Source organism: Anabrus simplex, chromosome 1, assembly GCF_040414725.1.
Source record: "Anabrus simplex isolate iqAnaSimp1 chromosome 1, ASM4041472v1, whole genome shotgun sequence".
Classification (NCBI taxonomy): Eukaryota; Metazoa; Arthropoda; class Insecta; order Orthoptera; family Tettigoniidae; genus Anabrus; species Anabrus simplex.
This window is the reverse complement of record NC_090265.1, coordinates 113,255,778-113,282,755: the sequence shown is the minus strand read 5'-3', so window position 1 is coordinate 113,282,755 and position 26,978 is coordinate 113,255,778.

Genomic DNA, 26,978 nt, shown 5'->3' with positions numbered 1-26,978 from the left:
TGTAGTAAGAAGTCGAGATATTCCGAGGGGAGTGAGCGGCAAGAACTTCAGAACGTGGCTTCGTAGACGCCACCTTGAACGAGGCATCCCTCAAGAAGAAGACAGCACCATGAACCAGCGGGGCAGGAAGACCGGACTCCAAGAATCGAACCTGGCTGAGACCTCTATCGTGATGGGCTAAATCATGCTAGCCTACCCGGAGGGAGAGAGGAGGAGATCGATCAAAATGAGATAAGTGGACCAAGAATTACTAGACATATGGTAGGGTTAAGGTGTCACGCAGAGATAGTAGAATTAAACGTGTAAATATTAATATAGGATTTGATTGTGGCCCATCAGGCTGCATATTAAGATTGTTTTGTTATATCTAAGGGTAAGAGTAGTTAGATTTGTTTTTTTTCATCTTTATGTAAAGCAGACAATGAGGTAATATTTGTTATCGCGGCAAGAGGTAGTGTGCCTAGTGATACGTATTTGTTTGAGTACGATAGACCGGATATTTTCCTTTGGGTCGGTCGTTAAATACATTTTACTTGTAGGATTAGGACCACTATGTGTAATTCCCATTATATTCCAAGGGAAGGGCAGATATATCTGCGTGATGTTAGGGGTGCATGCTAATCGTATTTCGATTATAGGCATGGCTCTATTTATGCTACTAAGATGAACGTGATCTGTAACGCTGGTGGAGACATTAGCATTATTGGTCTCTGTGTGACTCTGCCAGACAGGGCTTGAACCACAGACCTTAGGTGACTGTGACCTCGTCGTAAATTTGACGATATTTGATTGATCGGGGTGTAGTACGTTCGTAGACTTTGTTGTTATAATTGGGGCCCGTGCTTGTTTGTCAGTGAAATCGGATACATAGTGTAAGATGTATTTCCTCACTTATTTTTGTGGCTATTTTGCTTTGTCAAGCGTAGATAAATAAAAGCCTCTTTGTGAAGTTAGGTCTGGGAGCTCGAGAACCATTGATACTGGATCACAGCCGGTCGGTGTGTTTACAAATTTTTTGCTTAGGGCGAGTCCCTCCTGGCTAGACGAAGCAGGTCAATGCTCGGCCCACACTCTGGGGGTAGCACAGCCATCTTAGTGTAGCCCGCGGGAAGGTCATCTTTCCTTTGAAACAGAGGTGTTTTCTGGGGACACTGTTACCTCATTCATTCGAACGTTTATCTCCTTTCCATTATTTTGTTGTTGTTTCTGCATTTCTTATGGTTGCATATTTACCCTTAAGTTATCCTGAACGATATAATTATTGTAAGTGTCCATCTGTTGACACAAAGGTATGCTTGGTGGACGTGGGTTCACGTCCCTGTAAATATGTAATTGAGGGCGCTAGAGTAGGTTATCTGAGTTTATTTTTATTTACTTATTGTGCTGCTAATTTTTGTGTATATAAATATCCCGGTGTGGAAGGAAACTTTCATAATAGCGATAATCTCTGCGGGTATACTTAATTCTACCATTATATCATTTTATGTCGCAGATAGGGATGCAGTTTCCATGTGGGAGAACACATCCGGTTTTCTTTTTTTTTTTGGTTCACAGATCGACAAACCTCAGCATAACGTTATCATCCAGATTGTGTTTTTTTTTTGTTTTCCTTTTAATTTGTAGATGTGAGCCTTTGGCGCACTTATTTTGGCACTACAGGTGCAATCCTTGTAATTAACTTGTGTTGTGAATACAAACTTATGCTCAAAATTCTGATCACAGCGAAAGTGTTCCTCATTTCGTAGTTTAATGTAGTATATGAGTTCCCCATGATCCTCTCGTCATAAGAACCCAAATTATTGACCATTTCTGCCGACTGCAGCTGAGCTGGAGCCCGTATGCATGAACAGAAGAGCAGGTAGGTATCATCCTGCAGTATTAATGTGCCCTGTAGGGTATAATATGTACGATCACAACATGAGTAACCTCCCCTCTGGAAGTCTGATGATTGTAATGAGGTAGGGAGAGGGTGAAACGCGGTTTCTGCTCATAGTCAAACACGAAGGCTCAACGTTTCCATCCGACACCATTAGCAGCGTCGTATGCCATCACTCTATATGAACACTGCGGAGGGTTTTGGAGTTGAATTCATGTATTTGACACGCAATTCCCATCCCACCATCGGCAGCTCTGAACAGAGTTTTCCGTGGTTTTCTATTTTCACACCAGGCAAATGCTGGAGTTGTACCGTAATTAATGCCACGGCCACTACGATCAAAATCCTACCAATTTCCCAGCATTGTGTTGCCTAAATCCTTCGATGTGTTAGTGCTACGTTAACCTGCTAGCATAAAGAAAGTACCCTGTAGCAGGCTCCTTTCTATCCGACCCCGGTGGTTCATTTCCGACACAGACAATATTAGGTTTGCGGTCCTAGGAAGTATTTCATTTCACGTCCTTAGTTGCCCTTCCCTTTCTTTTGACGATAATTCAATTTATCGAAAGGTTGAATCTCTTCCATTTTTCCTTCTGATAAGTGTTAAGGGAGGATGGTTGCCCAGCTTTACTCCCTCATAAAACAGTAATCACCACCACTTATACAACCTATGACTACTGTTAATTGAAGCTTTTTATACTATATTTGAAGTTATCGCCGTGAAATGCAGACGGGCATAGGCATTTTGTACCTGAGTGTGCAGAAGATCTAAAGGAATTGGTTAATGACATGGACAGTGTCTTGGGGAAGGAGTACCGGATGAAAATAATTCCAGAACAAAATTAAGGAACAGTCGGACAAAGTCAGGTGACGCAGGAAATATTAGATTATGAAGTGAAGTATTAGAGGAAGTAGATTAGTATTGTTACTTTGGTAGTAAAATAACTAACAATGGCAGAATTAAGGAGATAAAAGGCAGGCTAGCACAAGCAAGCAAAGCCACCTTAAGAAACATTTCTTTACTTCGAACATTGATGTAGGAATTAGAAAAATGTTTTGAAGACCTTAGGTTGGAGCGTAGCATTATATGGAAGTGAAACATGCACAATAACTAGCTCATAAATAAAGATTAAAGAAGCTTTTGAAATGTGGTGTTACAGAAGAGTGCTGAAGGTGAGATGGGTAGGTCGAACCACGAATCTGTTTGGCTAAATTTGACCAGTAGAAGTGATAGAATGATAGGACACATCTTAAGACACCCAGGACTTTCTCAGTAATTTTTGAGGGAAATGTAGGTGGTAAGAACGGTAGGGCTAGGCCAAGGTATGAATGTGGAAGGCAGATAGGGAGCAGATGTAACATGTAGCCGTTACATAGAAATGAAAATATTAGCACAGGATAGGGTGGTATGTAGATCTGTATCATACCAGTCTGTGGACTGATAACTTAAACAACAACAACAACAACAACATGAGTTGACCACCCACCAACATTTAGTCCTCTTAAACAAACTCCATGGTGTCAGTCATGATGTATAGGTTTACAAGGAGCTCCCTTGTCGTCTTGAGAATTTTATATTGTACGTAATGTATTCGAACTAAGTTCTTTCCCCAAACCGAATTGTATATAATTATCTCGCTGAATAAACGTACATATATTTCCTAACGCCTCAACAGTAACTTTTTCTTTAAACCTGTGATTGTGAAGGAAAATATCATGTAGGAATCTCTAATTGATATTTTTTTTCTACTTGTTTTACGTCGCACCGACACAGATAGGTCTTATGGCGACGATGGGACAGGGAACGGCTAGGAGTGGGAAGGAAGCGGCCGTGGCCTTAATTAAGGTACAGCCCCAGCATTTGCCTGGTGTGAAAATGGGAAACCACGGAAAACCATTTTCAGGGCTGCCGACAGTGGGGTTCGAACCTGCTATCTCTCGAATACTGGATACTGGCCGCACTTACGGGACTGCAGCTATCGAGCTCGGTAATTGATATTTTATTGCGATATACCCGTAGATGGCATTGTGCTTTGTCCTAAGTGGCGTCCCACTTAGAATATATTTTAATTCAATCTTAATATGATATTCGCGAACGTTTTCGGTAACTTGTTGTAAACACATTTCCTCGACTAAGACCTAAGGAACTATGTGGGCGTGCCATCTTGAAAGCCCTGTCTTAACCGGCTTGTTGACGGTAATGCGGGCCAGAGGTTGGCTAAGCCGTCAATCTGCTAATTGGAGGGCAGACTACAGTTCCCTCATGAATATTCACCTCCACAGGTTAAATTCAAATATGACTTTATATATGAGCTTTAGAGGCGAAGTGAGTTAACCTCTCTGTAACATGCTAAATTACGGCATTACTATTTGCTGTTGAGTTGTCAGGTAATCTAATATTAAGATTTTTTATGTGGTAAGAGTGTCTGATGGGGAAAGAAATTAATCTAACCGCAAGATGCTGCATGAACACGGTAGATTTACAAGGAAATTACACGAGATATTCTCAACTTTGAAGATATCTTACAGAAAAATGACCATTATGTGATCCCATTTACGAGTGGTTTTCACGAGAGATGTTAAACATAACTGTTGATATGATCAACGTTAGAAAACGTGTGCATTAATGCACATTATTGGAAATATAACTATGCAAGGGAACTAATAAGTTACTCGAAATCATCATTCAACGTTGTAAGTCGTGTTTGGCATATACTGCGTGTCCTTGAAAAAGATACGAATATTTAGAGATGAGGCACCACACAACAAACGAAAGAAAAATGGTCCTATAAATATTGGTTGCAAACCTACTAGCGTGTTGTGTTGTGTTGTGTTGTGTTGTGTTGTGTTGTGTTGTGTTGTGTTGTGTTGTGTTGTGTTGTGTTGTGTTGTGTTGTGTCTTTTTACGTTGGGCACCGGCCCATTTCCATCGTAGGCTTAGGCCACACCTAACACAGTTCTTTCATGAGTAATGGATTGGTTGGGGAGGGCCAATGCTTTGGCCTTCCCGTTTGCCTGACCTTAACCCTTTAGATATTTGTCTTAGGTGATCTGTAAAGACCATGGTGTATGCGGTTCCCATAAATGTAGATACATTACGAGAACGCGTGTTCATTGCCTGTAATGAATACGGCAACAGCTCAAGGACGTTCCAACGAATGCGTGATTCCATGCGACGTAGGTTGGAAGGCTGCATTGCTTGGATGGTGGTCACATCGGGCACATGTTATGAAGAGTAGATCAAGGTGATCATTGATGGTGGTGGTAACGGACAAAAACTCTGAAGGCAAGCTTATCGACCAATGTTTACAGGAACTTTTTTTTCGTTTGTTGCATGATAATTCCTCTGTAAGTACTGGAACATTTTTCAAGGAGACTCTGTATAGTACATATCGAATAAATATTAATTACTGAACAAAAATTACCAACCAATGTACTTAATATCTCTTCAATATGTACTGTATGGACTGAAAACGACTTAATACGTTGAAATTTTATTTCGAATACCGTATAATGCAGCCTGGTACTGAAGTATTCACTAAAAGGGTATTTTTATCACCACAGTTCTGACAGATTACTGCCTGGATGGCATCACTCCCCCTGATATTCGGAGGGAAGTGGTAGCAAGATATGAAAGGACAAGGGCAGAGAACAACAACAGTCACACTCTATTTGGACTTCGACCGCCTCCCAAAAGATTAAAATCAGGAACGCGCTTTCTCAAAGTACCTTTTAAACAAACCACCAGCAACATATCGCGCCGAGACCCGTGGCGAATACAACACCCTTCGGAGTGGATGGTACCTCATAAATCTCCACCTCTTGAAAATCAGCTCAGCTGGCCACTTGGAGGTCACTATATCGTCTGGGGGAGTGGCATTGGAAGAGTCCATACTCGGTTAACTCATCATTATGATCAACACATCCATTTATTTCAAGATATTTGAATATATGAGCCGGCCCCGCAGTGTAGGGGTATCGTGCCTGCATCTTGCCGGGAGACCCCGGTTTTGATGCCCGGCTAGGTAAGGGTTTTTACGTGGATTTAAGGGCTGGTTCGAGGTCCATTCAGCCTACGTGATTACAATTGAAGAGCCATCTGACGGTGAGATGGCGGCCGCGGTCTAGGAAGCCAAGACTAATGGCCGAGAGGATTTGTCGTGCCGACCACACGAGTCCTCGAAAGTAGCAGGCCTTCGGGCTGAACAGGGGTCGATTGGTAGGGTAGGGTAGGGTTTGGTTTGGTTTTTATTTCAGTATATGAATGAAGAGGAAAGAAAATATACCGCAGGTATCTTATGAGATAAGAATTAAGGCTATTAATATAATATACTTTCTTCAGTTACTGACACTAATTAAATTAGTGCAGATCGCATAACTTACAAAATCGAAACAGTCTTAATAATAATAATAATAATAATAATAATAATAATAATAATAATAATAATAATAATAATAATAATAATAATAATAATAATAATAATAATGTGAACTTAACACAGCATTAATTAATATTCGTCTCAACAGAATTCGAAGTGCCTAAATTTAATCTCGATAGGGTAAGGGCTCTTTAAAACCTTCAGTGTCTCTGGAAATGAAGTACTCTTGAATGTAACCTGCGCTGGAATTCGATCCCGCATTCATAAAACAACTGTGCTATTCAGGTAGTGAAGAATCCATAACCATCAGAATGTTGACCTCAGACTCCATGTGCAAGTAATATCTTACGGGAATGACAGAGCTGCTTTTCATGTCCTCCCATCTCCTTTGCGATTCTGCATTCTATCGGACGTGTGCAAGTTCTTGGGTCACCGTTGTAGAACATACATATTTATTAAAGTTGAGAGAAGAGAGTTCAAGGCTACATGTGGCCTTCCTCTCATGCACTGTCTGAAGAAGATTTTTATATTATTCCCGGCTAACCTGCTCCAACACGACACTGTTGGGAGGTGTAGAGGATTCCCTGCATTAATTTAAGGACTGCATCTTAAGACGTTGAACGCTCTGGAGTAATGGTACGAGAACTTGTGAACCCGACAAGTTTTCCTTAACCTGATTCATACATGCTCGCCGTGGCCCAAATAATGGTAGTCGTACCTTATGGCTACATAATTTCATCGTTTAATAATGAAAGTTTGGGCCACCTATCATGAAATTATGGTTCCAGTGTAGACTATATTATTTTTTTTTTGCTAGGGGCTTTACGTCGCACCGACACAGATGGGTCTTATGGCGACGATGGGATAGGAAAGGCCTAGGAGTTGGAAGGAAGCGGCCGTGGCCTTAATTAAGGTACAGCCCCAGCATTTGCCTGGTGTGAAAATGGGAAACCACGGAAAACCATCTTCAGGGCTGCCGATAGTGGGATTCGAACCTACTATCTCCCGGATGCAAGCTCACAGCCGCGCGCCTCTACGCGCACGGCCAACTCGCCCGGTAGACTATATTAAAATAAATTATGTAAGTATATATATTTTTAATATTTAAATTAATTCTACATGTTCCACTACAGCAGTAATATTGCATGCAAAGGTATTTTCTTAATCCATGTTCAATAAATATTTTACCTACGTCTATTTACATGTGAGACAGGATATGTATAATTAATGCTAAGGTATCATTTAGTTAGATATAATGCTGTCCCTTACACTAGATATGGATTTTAAAAAATTGTCTTTGAATTTAGTTATAAGTCTACAGTGTTTTGATTTACTGGCCAGCTTTCTTCCTTCAGTATTGCTACGGTTAACACGTCTCTTTCTTCATCTATAATTTTACGTTCGAAAACAAAATGGTCTATGTATGTATGTGCATGTATTTTTGTTGAGTTCTCAGTTTGGAGGCAAGACGGATCTCCAAAAAGATCCACCATCACCTTTATCAACTTAAGCGTAACTGAAGAGCATTATTAGGCAAATGCACAATGCGTGAATTTGCTATTGCTTTCCTCATTTGATTATAAGATACTATTATATATCAGTTTGAAATGAACACACCTACTGACTCTAGAAGCGACATTCCCACACCATTCTTGACATGGATTGGCTGTGTATGGAACGGTGTTGTTAGTGTTGCCGATACCTCGGAACTTTCATTTAGTCAAAGCCAAGAATGCGGCTATTGCAGGTTAACAAACCAGAAGACATAATGTACTGTAAGCACAATATCTGCGTCAATATCAAAGCTGTACACACAACAAAATTGACCAACGCTATGGACGAATATTTAGCATGTCTAGGCTCATATGCTCATTTCCGGTGCAGGTTGGGTGGACCTCAGTAATTTCCTTCCAAACTTAGAATCATCGTCTTCAAATGTATACAATAATAATAATAATAATAATAATAATAATAATAATAATAATAATAATAATAATAATAATAATAATAATAATAATAATAATAATTTTTACGTCCCGTTAACTACTTTTACGATTTTCGGAGAAGCCGAGGTGCGGGAATTTAGTCCCGCAGGAGGTATTTTAGGTGCCAGATAAATCTATCGACACAAGGTTGACATATTTGAGCACCTTCAAATACCACCGGACTCAGCCAGGATCGAAACTGCCAAGTTGGGATCAGAAAGCCAGCACCCCAATCGTCTGAGCCACTCAGACCGGCTATCAAATTTTTGACGAGGAACATACTGGAGCCCTGGTGAGTCGAGTAAGAACGCCTTTACTGCCTCCGGTAGATATCCGTCTACTAAAAGAATTCATGCTCGAATTAGCCTGTTTATAGGGTTATCTGAATTAGTACTGTCTAGAATAAGTTTTGTTATTCACTATCATAGCAGCAAATTTTCAGATGACTGGTAAATATAGACTGTTTTGATATATGTTATAAACCAGCTTCAAGAATTTGCCTTATGTGGTAATTTATGTAAATGTCTATTTTCATAATTTGCATAAAATTAATAAATATGTACATTTTTTAACTTATCTAAAAGTTAGATAGCAACCAGTATTTTGATAATATGGAGTTATCCGAATTGAAACGTGGAACATTATTCCTTGTTAAAGTGAGTAATTTACCCAGGTTTAGAAAACGTCAATAAATTAATAATCCCATCTGAGGCATGCGTAAAGTTATGTTCTTTGAAATATATGAAGTGCATAACGTACCCATTCATAAATTAATTAGGAAGTACGAAAATGTTCTTGTTTGTCTGGTATATCAGACTGAAAAGAAATGTAAGCGTGGGACGATGCGACTGTATTGAATGCGGCTGGAGCTGTAGTTGAAGATTTTAGCTGTAGAGTGACTTCAAATGCAGATTAAAAATAACGTATTCATTAAAAGTCATGTACACATAAAAATGAAACGTTCCCTGAAAACCTTAAATCTGGGCTTTCAATGTGTTCAAAACACTATTAAATCTCTAGAACCAGTGCACGTCAGCCATTTTATTCAGTCATAAATGAACATTAGGTATTAAGAATTCATGTAACTGAAAAATGGTGAATATATATTTTACACATACTGTTACTGTTTTAGATGTACTGCAGCTGTGACATGAAAGGGAAGTATAATTCGTTAATTCGAATTGAAACGTGGAACATTATTCCTTGTTAAAGTGAGTAATTTACCCAGGTTTAGAAAACGTCAATAAATTAATAAATGTATTTATATGTTTGACCTTATGACTTGTTGAGAGCAACTGCAAATGAAATAGTCACTAGAAATTGCAGTCGTTTGTGTATTAGGACACAAAATGTTGTAGGGGTCAACCGTACACATTTTTATTAATTTTCAATGACTTTCGGGGAATTAAATCCTATTACATACGGCTATGATTGGATAAGAAGAATCCCAATAAGATTATACTTTAACATAAATGATTCTCACTGGATAATGAGTCAAAAGAGCTTCAGGAATTTTGTGTATTAAAAGCTTCATGGGTGTGATATACTTTATAAAATTTCATACATTTTACTTGAGATACAAACTGCGGCCGTCTCTGTGAATGTCTACCAGTAATGCTGTTTAGCTATCATTATTGTAACTCTACCTAAAACCCGCATGCTAGCATTAGCATAAGGCAATCACTTCCTTCCTTAAAGTAGTCTTCGATCAGTTGCAGAATCGGGAATTGAAGCCGTGGCAACTGGGAAGAAAGCTGCTGCTTTAATCCCCATTCCAAGAAGACCGATCATTCTAATAACTTCAACTTCTATAATGAAATAATGAATATCGTATTCAGTGTTATGTGAATCATGTAACAGAGACCAAGTGTATGAAATAAAAATAGTGTCGGAATATTCAGTAATTTGTTCCCACAGTTAATAATACAGTATTAACTTTAATTCTGTACCTGAGAGCCAAATTAACCAAGTCAAATTTTATGAAATTTACAGCCATATAAAAGTAAGGTCACTTTCGTTGTACTTAATGGCAATACAATAATAATATAACCGTTTTAAGTGTAAATTATATTAGTGAATGTGTTCAGTGATCAAACTTACATAATATATATTAGGAAAATTTTACAGTAGAGAGGAAAAACGTCAATAGTAGAGCATTATTGTTGCATTGTTCTTGATATACTTTGAATAATTCTGATCACTGAACACATTCATTAATATAAACTTACATTTAAAATTGTCAATTAATATTTTATTGCCATAAAAATAAAGTGACTGTGGAATTACGTTTATATGGCTCTAAGTTTCATAAAATGTGACTTACGTTGGTTCAACACTCAGGTGCAGAAATATGTTTTTTGGAGAACTTGTTAATGATGAAAGTTTTTTGAAGTGGCATTGCCATTATGTAGGCCACCAGACCCTGTCAGACGAATTCTTTTATTAAACACGACCCAGGGACAATGTCTTCAACAGCCATATAGCGCATTCTTGTACCCTCACATGGTCATAATTTATATAATATTAACTTCAGAGTGTAAGAATAATCCAGTATGTTATCCTTATCTTTGTATAGAAACTAGCTGCCTGTTTCTACTTCGTTAGTGCATCAATATCAACGCAAGTAAACAGTTTTAATAGTATCTGTACAAATTCAGATAAAAATCTATGAATGAAGGATTAGTATTAATATTTTTATTGTTAGCAATGTATGTGAGTTATTTAAAATTGAGATTTTAAATTTAATACTGCTATATAAAGTACATTTTAGTCCCATTTCAAGATGGAGATAAAATTAACATATTTCTTTCTCTTTCCGATCTAGACAACACAACATAGAGAAAAAACAATCTTTTCTGAACTTCACTCCAATGTATTTATATGTTTGACCTTATGACTTGTTGAGAGCAACTGCAAATGAAATAGTCACTAGAAATTGCAGTCGTTTGAATGGAAAAGACAAGTCCTAGGGAGGAAATGTGAAGTACATGAGCCAATTTTCCAGCTGCTAGACCGGTGAGAGTAGTAGCTTCGATTACGTATCTTAGCACTTTGATTTGTAATCCATTCCCACTGCACATATTTAGGGTTAAGATATCGCAGTGAAATAATTGGGATTCCAACGTTCATTTCAAGGCATGTCCAAAGAGATTTAGTGAATTAATAAACTCCTGTGGATAATGAACAGTGTCTTCTATATTTATGATGGTATCTATTGAAGTATATGTATTTTATAATCACCGGGTATTTTTCAAAATATATCATTGCTTTTGTGGTCAACAGAATAGTTTCTTACCGATACGATGACCCTACCGTACATTAAAGTATCTTATTTCTCAATTCACATTTCTAATAATAATGTTATTTGCTTTACGTCCCACTAACTACTTCTTTTACGCTTTACTGAGACGCTGAGGTGCCGGAATGTAGTCCCGCAGGAGTTCTTTTACGTGCGAGTAAATCTACCGGCGCGACGCTGACGTATTTGAGCAGCTTCAAATACCATAGGACTGAGCCAGGATCGAACCTGCCAAGTTGGGGTCAGAAGGCCAGCACCTGAACCGTCTGAGTCACTCAACCCGACTGTACCGGGCGGTACACCTCTACGCCGCAAATTTAAATCTTCCGCCAATAAATCCTCCTCTACCGGAGAAACCGTGAACTTTTAGAACTGTATTAATTCATGAGTTTTCTCAGAAGAGGTCTCTACTATAAATTTTGGTATTACAAAGTTTTCTATACTGTGTGGATTTCAACGTGTTTTGTTTTGCTATGGATCAAGAAGTGTGGGCATTCGCTAACAGATGTCTCTACCCAAAAAGCTATGATCATGCACCCTGGTGCGAAGTGAAGGAATTTTGGTTGAAGAAATTTTGTGTTTATAAGTTTTGGTCATTACTAAATTTTGTTCTTTCATTTGTGGGTTGGCAATATTAAGCTTTCTTTCCGCCTGTTTTCAACTTAGCCAATCAGTAATTTCTGTAATTAATTTTCCACCTATCAGAGGTTTCTTCTTCGAATTTCCATGTGTAACTCTTAGCTACCCAATAAAGTTCGGTGGGTGTGTCTTTATTATTCATGAAAGTTCTCGAATCTTCCACGAGGGTTAAAAAACTGCTGATTTTCTCGGCTCTTCGCCACTTCAACAACATCTAGTTTAGTGTATGGAAGTATAGCAGGGGGCGGGTAGCGCCTCTTTCTTGGGGCAGCAGCTCTTCAACAAGGTAATGGCCGTTTAACACATTTCTTTTTCCTTGCTAGCTCAGCAGTTTAACCCGCGGGGCAGGTACGAAACCTTTAATATGTAACCTTTAACATAAAACATGTAAATCTTTTTCTATCTTTGTAAAACCTTATAATATCTTTAAATGTAAATCGGGGATAATGAGTGCTTTACCCTCTCAAGCTCCCCTTCATTTTGACTTGAGGTGACTATGTTTTCGTAACTGATTTTCTAATCTTTCCTAATGTGTTAAAATGTTCTTATACAAGTCACCTATATAGTGTGGGAATAGCCACTGTGTACCGGCTTAGCGCCACTTAGGTTTTAACAAGCTTTCATGTAGGAGTGCAAGTACTCGCCTCCATTCAATCTTGTATTTTGGGCCATTAATTTAACCCGTTTTTGTTTTCCGTTCTGAGAAGGCCCAGTAGAGTGTGTACGAGATACCCCTGTTTAATTCTTGTAAGTTGTGGCAAGCGATCGCAATGTATGGTATGGCCTTGAATAGGCTGGAATGAGAGCGGATCAGCTCTTTCTTGTATTTTAAAAGGTGCCTCGGGGAGGCGTGACATTGTGATTACTGGGAGCAAGTGATCCATTGTATTGAGGGAATTTCTGCCCTTTTCTAAAATATTTTGCAATCAGCTGCTTGTAGCCGTTCGTTTATGGCCATGCAGCTGTGGGCTTTCATTCGGGAGATAGAGGGTTCGAACCCCACTGTCGGCAGCCCTGAAGATGGTTTTCTGTGGTTTCTCATTTTCACACCAAGAAAATGCTGAAGCTCTACTTAATGAAGTCCACGGACGCTTTCTCCCCCCTCCTTGGTCTGCCCTATCCCATCGTCGCCATAAGACCTATCTGTGTCTCTGCGATATAAAACAAATTGTAAAATACCTTCTTGCAACAACTAATGGTGTTTCCTCTCTCAAAAATAAGCTCCCATATTTATTCTTAAAATAATGGTTTGAATTGAATTCCACATTGGATAGTATTTTAAGCATGCCTTTATTATGTCTGCTTGAATACCTTTCGTGTTTGCTGAGAGTGTCTGTTGAAAGTTCCCAGCGAAGACGAATATGACACCGACCACAGTGAGTACGTTGCCTAAATAGTTAGTCCTATTAGACATTAGAGTCAGCGAGTGTACTGCATTATGCCCAGCTGCGGCTTAATGAAATTTCTGAACTGTTAGCCTCTGTGCAAAACTATTTCATTGCCAAAGTGCAATGCAGACTGATTCATTATTTCCCAACTAATCCTAATTTGGCAGCGTCTTGTACGGAACTCTGATTGAAAGAGAAATACATGTTGGAAGATGTAGAGACAGCACTATATCTCTCATGAATCCCAATTACTCATCTCCCTGTAATTTCAGTAAAGCTCTATAAACATTAATTTCTCATTACCTCTGAGACGTGAGGCAGTAATTTGACGTTAAGTCGTAATCTGGCACTTAGAAGGTAGCTGATTAAGAGTTACTACAGGCCTGTCATAAGAGAACATAAAGTATGATACCTAAAGGCTTAACGCTCTAACGGTAATAAGTAACATTCAAAAGAATACTTTAGAATTATGGTATATAATCTAAAAGCAGTGCCCTGCATTCTTTTTAAATTAGGTTTCGGGACGAACTATTTTCCTAAAATTGTTCTCACTCAAGTTCGAACCATTCTGGAAAAATATTAAGGGAGCTATAAATGGAACGTTCCTTATCCTGCAGTGGCCAAGCTGCGTACCCCGGACGGTAGAGTGCTGGCCTTCTGAGGCCAACTTGGCAGGTTCGATCCTGCAGTCCGATGGTATTTGAACGTGCTCAGGTATGTCAGTGTCGTGTCAGTAGAGTTACTAGCACGTAAAAGAACTCCTGTGGGACAAAATTCAGGCACCTCAAAGCCTCCGGAAACCATAAAAATTCAACTAGTGGGAGGAGAAACGAAGAGCATTATTATTATTATTATTATTATTATTATTATTATTATTATTATTATTATTATTACCGTGTTTTGGTGGATCAGCAGAGGTGAAACAAGGTGCGGGCTGGAATGGGTCTAACTACAAGTCCGAAAGATGAATTTAAAATTTAAATAAAGGTTATATTTTCAACAGACAACAATATTTAACAACTTTTCACTAGGTTAAATAACAATGAAAATTCAGGTACAATAATGATTTTACAAACGAAAGCAAGAGTTTCGGGTATTAACAAGTTCTGGGCTTCGTGCCCCAAGTTAAAATTCCTGAGCCCTCAGCTCACAACCAAAAATTACCAAAGGGCAGAAAACCCCTCATTACACGGAGCACTTGCTCCCCACTTCCAACCTCAAGCCTCCCAGGGGCACTTTTCAAACCCAAGAAAGAGCTGAGCCGCTCTCAATTTTTCAAGCCTATTAAAGGCATTACCTAGACTTCAGAATTCACTGCCATCAAGGCACAACTTACAAATATAAACAGGGGTATCTCGTACCCAATCTACTGGGCCTTCGTGGAAAAAGAACAAATTAATTAAATGGCACCAAAATACCAAGATAAATGGAGGCGTGAACATGCACTCCTACCTGAAGCTTGTTAAAACCTAAGTGGCGCTAGGCCGATAAGCAGGGGCTATTCTCATACTATGGAGGTGACACGTATACAGAGAAAATTTAACACATCAAGAAGTAATAGAAGAACGGTTAGAAATACGTAGTCACCTCAAATTCAAGATGAAGGGGAGCTCGAGAGGGTAAGGCACTCTCTATCCCCGATTTCCAGTTAGTTATATGAAAATTTTACAAAGACCGGAAAGATTTTACATGTTTCAATGGATTGTTTACATATTAAAGGTTTCGGACCTGCCCCGAGGGTTAAACTGCTGAGCCAGCAAGAAATAAAGATGTTAAACGGCCATTACCTTGTTGAAGAACGGCTGCCTGAAGATAGAGGCGCTTCCCACCCCCTGCTACATCCACACACTGAGCTGGATGTTGTTCGAGTGGCAAAGAGCCGTGAAAATCAGCAGTTTTTAAACCCTCGTGGAAGCTTCGAGACCTTTCATGAATAATTAAGACACACCCACTCAACTTTATTGGGTAGCTAAAAGTTATACATCAACATCGAAGAAGAAAGACACTATTGGTCAAAAATTAATTAAAGAAATTCGGGATTGGCTGAGTTCAAAACTGGCGGAAAGAAAAATTAATATTGCCAACTCAAAAAATGAAAGAACAAAATTTAGTAAAGACAAACTTTCGTATACAAAATTTCTTCAAAAAGTTCCTTCCCTTCGCACCAGGGTGCGTGATCATATTTTTTTAGTAGAGACATCTGTCAGAGAAGGTCCACACTTCTTGATCAACCAAAAAAACAAAAAAAAATCGAAATACACACAGTGGCATCTTCTGAGGAACTGTTGAATTAATTCAGTTGTTAAAGTTCAGAGTTTCTCCGATAGAGAAGTAATTTAAGGGGGAAAATTCAAATGTGCGGCGTATAGGTGTACCAACCGGTACAATTATTATTATTATTATAATTATATCCAGCAGATTTACTAGATACATTACCTTTATAAGTCGCACGTGTTTTTAATCCGTAAACTGAACGCATTGGATAAGGTAGAGACCAGCTTTCTCGTAGGAGATAGTTGTTTATTGATTCTTTCGTTATTTCCCATTTTCACACAAGTGCGAGATCTGTAGCTTAATTAAGGTCAGTACCCTTTCTTTCCCAGTCCTAAAGACTTCCCATTCATGCTTTGTCGAGAACTTGCTACTTGTTAAAGAGCCGTTTAAATACTATCAAGAAAATAGTGCATTCCTTTCGATGGGTGACTTGTTTACTTAATTTAGACATTCCCTCCTTCAACGGGCCAAATGGTCATCGTCATGGGTGTAATAGTGTGATTTTCCCACGAAGAAGTGAGATGTTTTCCTAACTTGATGTTTAATATACACGTATGCCAATTTGAGATATTAAAAATCACATCCTTATAAGCCTAGCTTAAACAACACGCACTGCCAAATCTGTACGATTGATTGCAGAAACCACGCTACATTTCAATAAGGGCTACTAAAGGAGACATACAGAAAACATCCACACTGGCTGAAGGGAGAAACTGCTCATCACGATCCAATTCACCGTCCTTGATGCAGTTATCTATGGTTTCGCATTTTCACTCCATTTCCAAAGCAACTTATTTCAGCTACAAAAATGTAAATTACTTATATCTGAACATGCCTGATAAAGCATGTGAATATATTCATCAGATTTTATATATAGGGCGTTAGAGGACAACGTCCTGAACCGTTAAATTGAAATGAAAACACAAACACCGCAACTACCAAGGACAACGACAAAAACTACATATTTTTTTTACAATTGACTTTACGTCTCACCGGCACAGAGAGGCCTTGTGGCGACAATCGGACAGGAAAAGAATAGGAATAGGAAGGAAGTGGCCGCGGCCGTAATTAAAGTACAGCCACGGCATTTGCTTGGTGTGAAAATGGGATATCACGAGAAACCATTTTCAGGGCAGCCGACAGTGGAGTTCGAACCCGCTATCTTCCGAATGCTAGCTCACAGCTGCGTGCCCCTAACTGCACGGCCAACTCGCTAAGTAATAACAACAACAACAACAACAACTGCTAACGATGCTGAAACTGCAACTCAATTTACTACTCACATTTACACAGTGGCTTTAGGTGTGATAGCTTGACATCATAGCTGGAAAATATTGAAAGGAATTTAAACATTTAACACGAGCGTAAAAGAAAAGACCAATAAAATTTACTAATTTCAATTTTACATATTATAAATAAATGCTTTTTGCTTTTGTGTGCGTGCAGAAAGGTTGTCTGAAACAGCTGTTATTTAAGGGATGATTAAGGATATATAAATAAAAATACGTCAAAGAATGAACATATAGTACACTACCTTCAATAACAAAACAACGATATCAAAATGGAAGTTAATGAATAATTTACTGCTGGTACAATATATTTGAAACAAAGCTTGTTACTTTGCTAAAACTCCATTTGACATAAAATGGAATAAATTACTCATGTGGTGGACATGTGGACGTATCATTGAATATGGACTGCATGTAACATGAAAGTGTACCCGTGATAAGTAATTGAAACGTAAATTGCGTCGGGTATTTATTTATTTAATTCTGAAATTATTCATTGGTGGAACGTTTCATAACGTGGAATAAAGAAATATAGGACTCTATAAAATGAAATTGGCAGATAGTATAGAAAATTAAAGGAGGAAACGGATCAGTTATGCATCTATCTGTCTGTCTGTCTGTCTGTCTCTCTCTCTCTCTCTCTCTCTCTCTCTCTCTCTATATATATATATATATATATATATATGTATGAGGTTTGTCTGTACATTAATTGGAATGTAAAAAGAATGGTATTTCTGTTTCGGTTCTGTCCATAATAACAAGGAAATGCACGTACTAATTTTCCTTCATTTCTGTGTGTATATATGTATGTATGTACGGGTTTCACGAGAGAATGCCTGAAGAGAACTTAATGAAAATCGGTTTGTAGAGGCTTGGAATGATGCACTAGAATCCCGGCTATGAATAATTTTATTCATGCTGAGGGAAATGATAGTTTAAGGGAAGGCCTAAAATTTAATTCCCGAATGTTTGCGTTATTATTGGTCTTATCCATAAATAATACATCACTAAAGTTATATAGAATTAAATTTACGATCATTTATGTCTTATACATTTTTTACCGTACCAGGCGATAAGAGAGATACTCGTGAATTTCCTTTTTTGTCGCTAAGTCCATATGAACGCAGAAGCACGAGGAAATAGTGAACAGAATTTAATGAAAATCGGTATGTAAATTTTAGGAATAAGGTGCCACAGTCTAGGTTATAAATAATGTTTATTCACGCTGGATAATATGGTAGTTTAGGGGAAGGTACCTAAAATGTATTTTTTTTAAATACGTATGTTACTTGTCCTATCGAAAAGTATTACATACCGTATCAGAAGTTATGGAAAATACAAGTTCATGTCATTTATGCCTTAGACAGTTTTACCGTCCCGACTATTGTAATAAATTAATATATTTAGACTTTTGTTGCTTTGTCCATATAAACGCTAAGCATTGTTAACATGGAGATATTGTATGATAGTGTTGACCGGCGATGGCTTTTGTCATGATTGTCTTAAGATGTAAAACTGTATGGACAAGAAGAAATGTGAAGATAATTATGAAAATGAGAAAAAAATCGTAAAGGTATTATCGATTGAAGAATAGGACAATAATAATGTTATTTGCTTTACGTCCCACTAACTACTTTTTAACGGAGAAATGTTAATGAAACTAAACCATTAAAATAAAAAGTTAGCAGCTTTAATTTAATCAACACATTTCTTTAATTGGAAATCGTATTTGAGCACCTTCAAATACCACCGGACTGAGCCAGGATCGAAACTGCCAAGTTGGGCTTAGAAGGCCAGCGCCTTAACCGTCTGAGCCACTCAGCCCGGCAAGAATAGGACAAGGAAGAGTCATGGAAAAGAAATAAGGACTGCCTTTTTCTTTTCTTCTTCTTTTTTTGTTGCTAGCTGCTTTACGTCGCACCGACACAGGCAGGTCTTTTGGCGACGATGGGAGAGGAAGGGCTAGGAGTGGGAAGGAAGCGGCCGTGGCCTTAATTAAGGTACAGCCCCAGGAATTGCCTGGTGTGAAAATGGGAAACCACGGAAAACCATCTTCAGTGGAGTTCGAACCTACTATCTCCCGAATACAGGACTGCCTTTACATTAGATGCTATTCTATCTCAGAGTCGGAAGAAAGCTAAACGTGAAGGCGTACAATGTCGGAAGATAATAAAACTGATCAAGAGTAACATTATGTTGACCATTGTTGTGATGTGATTTGTCTCTTCTGCTGCCAAACATCTCCGATAGATGGGATTACTGCTTCGTCCCGAGTAAAACACCAAGCTTGAATATTGGCGAGAAGTAACTTAGGAGTTAGATAAGTTTGCACATTTATATGATTGTCCCGTAATGTAAAAATAAATAAAGGAACCTCAAGGGAATACAAATTACTTTATATAGTATTGTTGAGGAAGAGCCTCAGGCGGCCGCTCACCGCTGGGATCCATTGTTCAAATCCCGGTCACTCCATGTGAGATTTGTGCTGGACAAAGCGGAGGCGGGAGAGGTTTTTCTCCAGGTTCTCCCGCTTTCCCTGTCATATTTCATTTCAGCAACACTCTCCAATAACATTTCGTTTAATCTGACATTCATTAATCATTGCCCCAGGTGAGAGCGACAGGCTTCTGCAGCCGGCACAATTCCTATCCTCGCCGCTAGATGGGGCTCCATTCATTCCATTCCTGACTCATTCGAATGACTGGAAACAGGCTGTGGATTTTCATTTTAATTTGTTGAGTATTTTGGAGGGAGGGAAAACTATTGCACAGTATTATACGACACTAGTGGATGAAATACTGTACATGAGAGACTCATAAATTAAAGCCATTCCATTATCTTGGACACCATCTACGCAATATGACGGAAAATTGGAGAAGGATGAAATAAATAAGGACTAGTTCAGAGATGCTCCGGTACATCTACGGAACTATAAGGTGCCAGATGTCGGTTATATTCCTGCTGAAGTTCTGAAATACATTGGTTACTGGACACAGGAATTAATCTTGAAGTAAATCTGGCACAGGAAAGATTACTTTTTTTTACAAGGTGTTTTACGTCGCATCGACACAGATAGGTTTTATGACGAGTATGGGACAAAATGGCTAGGAGTGGGAAGGAACTGGCCGTGGCCTTAATTAAGGTACATCTGCCTGGTGTGAAAATGGTAAACCACGGAAAACCATCTTCAGGGATGCCGACAGTGGGGTTCGAACCCACGATCTCCCGAATACCGGATACTGGCCGCACTTAAGCGACTGCAGCTATCGAGCTCGGTGCAAGGTTACTAGAAACGGAAGCGGTGCATGGTGACAATTTACCTCACCCATGAAAGAAAATGCTAGTTGCTTTACGTCGCACCGACACAGATAGGTCTTATGGCGACGATGGGACAAGGAAGGGCTAGGAGTGGGAAGGAAGTGGCCGTGGCCTTAATTAAGGTACAGCCCCAGCATTTGCCTGGTGTGAAAATGGGAAACCACGGAAAAGCATTTTCAGGGCTGCCGACAGTGGGATTCGAACCTACTATCTCCCGAATACTGGATACTGAAATAAATTAAGAAAGTCATATTTATAGTACAATTTTAGATTTAATTGGTTAAGCGAAGTTTTTTGTATTTTTTTTTCATAAGAATTATTGTAGCTGTACAATATTTTAGTAACGAGTGTAGGGTATTCCATCTTGTTTAACGTGTGACTCTTTTACGTATTTCTGCCAATTTTAGATTGGAATAATTCACAATTTGTTTTGTAGTGCTTTCAGGAGGAAAAAATTGCCGTACTGTTTCCATTTCAGAATTTACATTTCGTGATTGTCCTCTGGCACCTGGTAGATGTCATACGAGATCCCTGTACCTATTTATAGGTGTCGTGTTTCTGCAGTGTAAATCCAACATAGTTCCATCAACTTTCACTATGTATAGTGATCTATTTCGTACCACTTACTCGGAATTTGCAACAAAAGGTTCCGTTTCAATTCCAGAAAACTCACTTTCGCTATTTTTTCGTTCAACATTGTCACTGCAACTGTCAATGATATCACCAAAATCTTCACCTGCTTCTTCCTTACTGTCCATCCCTTTTCTACGTGATCTATCCATTGTAACAATTTCCATGCTTTCTCATGACCCATAGTTCAATATATTCACATGTAGTCAATATATTTAGAGTATTCAACAATGTACAAATGCAAATGTAAAAGGTCCAACAATTCAATACGCTATATGTTCACATAAAATTATAACCTAGCAGCAAGTACTAGTACAAGTTTCGTCCACTTAGTGGACATCTTCAGCTAATACCATCAGTATTAAACCATTAACACTAAAGTATTTAAAAATCCAATCAAATTAAGATCTACGGGAAATGAAGTGGCGTATGGCTTTTAGTGCCGGAAGTGTCTGAGGACATGTTAAGCTCGCCAGGTGCAGGTCTTTTGAATTGACGTCCATAGACGACCTGCGTCTCGTGATGAGGATGAAATGATGATGGAGACGACACATACACCCAGCCCCCGTGCCAGAGAAATTAACCAATGATGGTTAAAAGTCCCGACCCTCCCGGGAATCAAACCCGGGGCCCCTGTGACCAAAGTTCAGAACTCTATACCATTTGGCCATGGAGAGGGACATCTATGGGAAACTATTTCGTGACTCATTATCATCTAAAACGAAACAATGAATTAAAATATGAATAGAAAGTGCATCTATCAAGTCGCAAAATCACACATATTGCAGGTAAGGTAAGGGTTATTCTGCCCGAAGACAGGTCCGGACCTCCGCAGAGGTGTTCCTGAGCCGGAGTTTACGTTCGGTAGGGTGGTCAGTTCCTTACCGCTCCTCCATTTACCTCAGTTACGAATGTGTTTGATTTGTCGCGTTTTGCTCTGGCGAAACCTGGACTCTCAATAAAACAGATATGAGAAGGCGTTCGATACGTGCTGTGAACGTCTTGAAACATATTGACTTCGGTAATAAAATTAATGATATACCCAATACAATACATAATTAGACCGTTATGCCTTTCAGCTTTCCGTCTGCAAGCCACTGTGAATTTACATAACGTCACCACAATCCTCGATTTGCAACTAATGCTGTGGCGCCATTTACTTCTATACCTCTTATCTTTAAATCGTTAGAAACTGAATCTAACCATCTTCACAATGGTCTCCATCTACTTCTCTCACCCTCCATAACAGAGTCCATTATTCTCCTAGGTAGCCTAACCTCCTCAATTCTCCTCACATGACCCCACCACCGAAGCCGGTTTATGCGTACAGCTTCATCCATCGAGTTCATTCCTAACTTAGCCTTTATCTCCTCCTTCCGAGTACCCTACCGCCATTGTTCCCACATATTTGCACCAGCAATCATTCCCGCTACTTTCATGTCTGTTTCTTCTAATTTATGAATAAGATATCCTGAGTCCACCCAGCTTTCGCTCCCGTAAAGCAAAGTTGATCTAAAAACAGACCGATGTAAAGTTTCGTCCGGGAGCTGATTTCCTTCTTACAGAATAATGTTGATCGCAACTGCTTGCTCACTGCATTAGCATTACTACACCTTGATTCAATCTCACTTACTATATTACCATCCTGGGTGAACACGCAACCTAAGAACTTGAAATTATCTACCTGTTCCAGCTTTGTATCACCAATACGACATTCAATTCTGTTGAATTTCTTACCTACCGACAGCAATTTAGTCTTCGAAAGGCTAATTTTCATACCATACCCATTGCAGCAGTGTTCAAGTTCCAAGATATTCGACTGCAGGCATTCGGCACATTTCTGCCATTAAGACCAAGTCGTCAGCATAGGCCAAACTGCTTACTACATTTCCACCCAACTGAATCCCTCCCTGCCACTTTATACCTTTCAACAGATGATCCATATAAACTACGAACAGCAAAGGTGAAAGATTACAGCCTTGTCTAACACCTGTAAGTACCCTGAACCAAGAACTCATTCAACCATCAATTCTCACGGAAGCCCAATTGTCAACATAAATTCCTTTGATTGATGTTAATAATCTACCTTTAATTCAATAGTCCCCCAGTATGGCGAACATCTTCCCTCGGTACCCTGTCATAGGCTTTCTCTAGATATACGAAACATAAACACAGCTGTCTATTCCTCACGTAGCATTTTCAATTACCTAGCGCATAGTGAAAATCTGATCCTGACAGCCCCTCTGTGGTCTGAAACTACATTGGTTTTCATCCAACTTCTTCTCAACCACTGTTCGCACCCTCCCTTCCAAGATGCCAGTGAGTAATTTGACTGGTATACTAATCAATGAGATACCTCGATAGTTGTTGCAGTCCTTCCTGTTCCCTTGCTTATAGATAAGTACAATTACTGCTTTTGTCCAATCTGAAGGTACCTTACCAACACTCCATGCTATTCTTAATACTCTATGAAGCGATTTCATCAATGTGTTCCCACTATACTTCACCACTTCAGGTCTACTTTCGTCAATTCCTGCTGCTTTGACAATTGAGTTTATTTACCATTTTTTCCACTTCGTCAAGTGTAATTTCACCAACATTATTTTTCTCCTCCCCATGAGCTTGGCTGTTCGCAACACCACCTGGAAGATTTCCTTTTACGTTGAGAAGTTGTTCAAAATATTCCTTTCACCTGTCCAGTGATTCCCTGGGATCTATTGTGAGTTCACCTGAATTATCCAAAACACTGTTCATTTACCCTTACTAAGATTATTTATTACTGTCCAGAAAGGTTTCCCTGCTGCTTGACCTAGCCTTTCCAGGTTATTACCAAAATCTTCCCATGACTTCTTTTTGGATTCAACAACTATTTGTTTCGCTCTGTTTCCTTCATCAACGTACAGTTTTTCGGCCCTTGATTGGAGCCTTTTCTGATAAGCCTTCTTTTTACGTTTACTAGCTACTCTCGCTTCATCATTCCGCCAAGATATTAGCTTTTGCCCGTCGTTACACACAGTTGTTCCTAGGCATTACTTTGCTGGTGTTACTACAGCATCTCTGTATGCCACCCATTCTTGTTGTATATCCCGCACCTGTTTACTGTCCAGCGTTCGAAACTTTTCACTAATCATATCCATGCACTTCTGTCTAATTTCCTCGTCCTGGAGGTTTTCTACTCTATATTCGTTTGCAGGCAGATTTTAGTTTCTCAATCCTAGGCCTAGAGATACTTAGTTCATTACAGATCAAATAGTGGTCTGTATCATCGAAAAATCCCCAGAAAACTCGTCGATTCCTAACAGACTTCCTGAATTCAAAGTCGGTAGCCCTAGCCACCAAGATGGGTAGGTCAAGAAATTTACAGGTTGGGGCAGATGAAAGATTTACTAATTGATTTATCTGGAGTGTGACCCTACAAGGCTCAGAAATGTGGACTATTGATGCATGCGACAAGAGGCGTCTAGTGGCATTTGTGATGTAATGCTGAATGAGGATCGAAAAGATCTCGTCGACAAACAAGTTCACAAATTAAGAAATTCTAAAAAAATGTGAGAAAAGCGATATGTATTGCTAACAGTTAGGAAAAATAGAGACCAATCAATTGGCCATCTCTACAGACACAATAATGTTATATTTAATGGATTGGAAGAAATGATTAACGGAAGAGAGTAAGTGGAAGAGGAAGACCTAACTAGACTGCATTACTCCAAACATATTAGAGAGGATTTAGTAGCAAGCTTATATAAGGAAATTAAGAGAATAAGAGAGCGCAGGAAGGAGAAAAATTGCTGGCAACAAATCTCTGAATTGAGCCTACTTGCCCCATAAAACACCATTCATGATCTTAAATAGCTACTATTATAATATGAAAACGTAGTCGTAGCATAATAGAAGTGAATGTACTACGTTTTTCTCCCTTCTAACAAAATCTGTCTATTATTATTATTATTATTATTATTATTTAGACTATTATGTTATATTAAGATTTAATTGATTGTTTTGTTGCCTAAAGTTGCATCCTTCGATTACTTTCTGCACAGGTTCTCTATAAACGTGATGTTATTTATTCGCATTGTATTTTATCGGAAATAGCATTTACTTAGACCAGCCGGGGGAGCGAGCGGGGACGGAGATGACAGAGGTCTTATCTGTCAGTAATTTATTCCCACCACGGGTTGCGGTCTCATTAGGTTGGTCGCACTGCAGAGGTCCCCGGTGCAGTAAATCTCGTCATCAGACCACAGTCCGTCTCATTTATCGCAGGAAAAAGCTCGATTTACTGTTATCTACGATTGGTCCCACTGCCAGCTTCTCCTGTTAAATCTTCCTGTAATTATTTCTTCACTTCTTAAAAGATCAACTGTACTCCTCGCCACCATCCTATGTCTACTCTTCTGAGAGTAAATTGTATTTTCGCTGCAAGAGGCGAAACGTCTTGTTTACGTATGTCTCTCCCGTAATTTTCAACAAAATTACACTACTTACTTCGACCCTGATTCTTACACTCTTTCAGACTAGTTATATTCTGTGTAAGCCAGGCATATAGGGAGTGTGAAGTTATAGTAAACCTGGATGTATGCATCTGAGATCTCTTGTACTAATATTTCTAACAAAATGTAACTTATTACTTTTAAGTAAATTGAATTAGGCGATAGAAGAGCGTAGGTATATATTTTAACATAAAAATAACGTATTGAATCAACTTTTGATTCACGTTTCACCAACTTCTCCACGGTGAGTGAATTTCTATGGTAAGATTGGTTCGAGTGGCTAACGCAATAGAGCATTGGCCTTCTGATCTCAAAATGGTGAGTTTCATTTCAGCTCAGTCCAGTGAGACTCGAAGTGGTTTTAGGTTTATCCGCGCGTTGAAATACCCCTGCATGAATTTATCCCGGCAACACGCGTCTCCGAAAATCGTAAACGTGAATGTAAGACATTATTATTATTATTATTATTATTATTATTATTATTATTATTATTATTATTATTATTATTTCTAAATGAAGTAATTAGTCTAGCTTATAATGTAACGACCATTGCATAATGAATAATATTAGACAGCGCAAATGGCTTTTTTTATTTTGGTTGGTTGTAGTACGGTATACCATTCAAAAACGTAGTAAATATTCAAAGGAGATATATCTTAAGAATGATGGAATACCAGTTCTTTCCGTCATTTATTTCATTATTCATATCTATGATCTCCTTTGTGTTACTCAGATTCTCCTCCGACGGTTTTGAGAACGCGAGTATTTTTTCAGTTTTTGTTCTATTCTGACTTGTCTTTCTTTAACCGTACACACACTCTTCGTAGCGTTGGAGCACCTACTTACACCATAGGGTTGTTAGTATCGACGTCAATTTCCCGTAAATTGAATATGCTCTACTTTATAACAAGACGTAACCAAGGCATGTTTATGTCAGTGATGTGGTAACAATATCAAATACAGATTGAGCGGCTGAGTGTTTGTGTCACGTAGCTGTCACCTTGCATTCGGGAGACAGTGTGTTCGAACCTCACTTTTGGTAGCCCGGAAGATGGTTTTCGTGGTTTCCCACTTCCACACCTCGCAAATGCTGCGGCTATACGTTAATTAAGACCGCGGTCGCTTCTTTCCCATATCTGTAAACTATGCAAGTGAAGAACTTAAATCAGCATTTTTCACAGAAGCCCAAGAAGGTTTGGGACTACTGAACAGTGTAAATGAAAAAAATTGCAAATAGAAAAGAATTTAGGGAAGCTGTATTTAATGGTAAATTTCCAGAGAAATCAAGCAATAAATGACGGAATAAAGAAAACAACACCACCGAGAAAATATGAAGATTGGGAATGCAAGAAAAAGCTCTGTTCCATGTGGTCCTAAAATTACTTAATCATTGAATAATAATAATAATAATA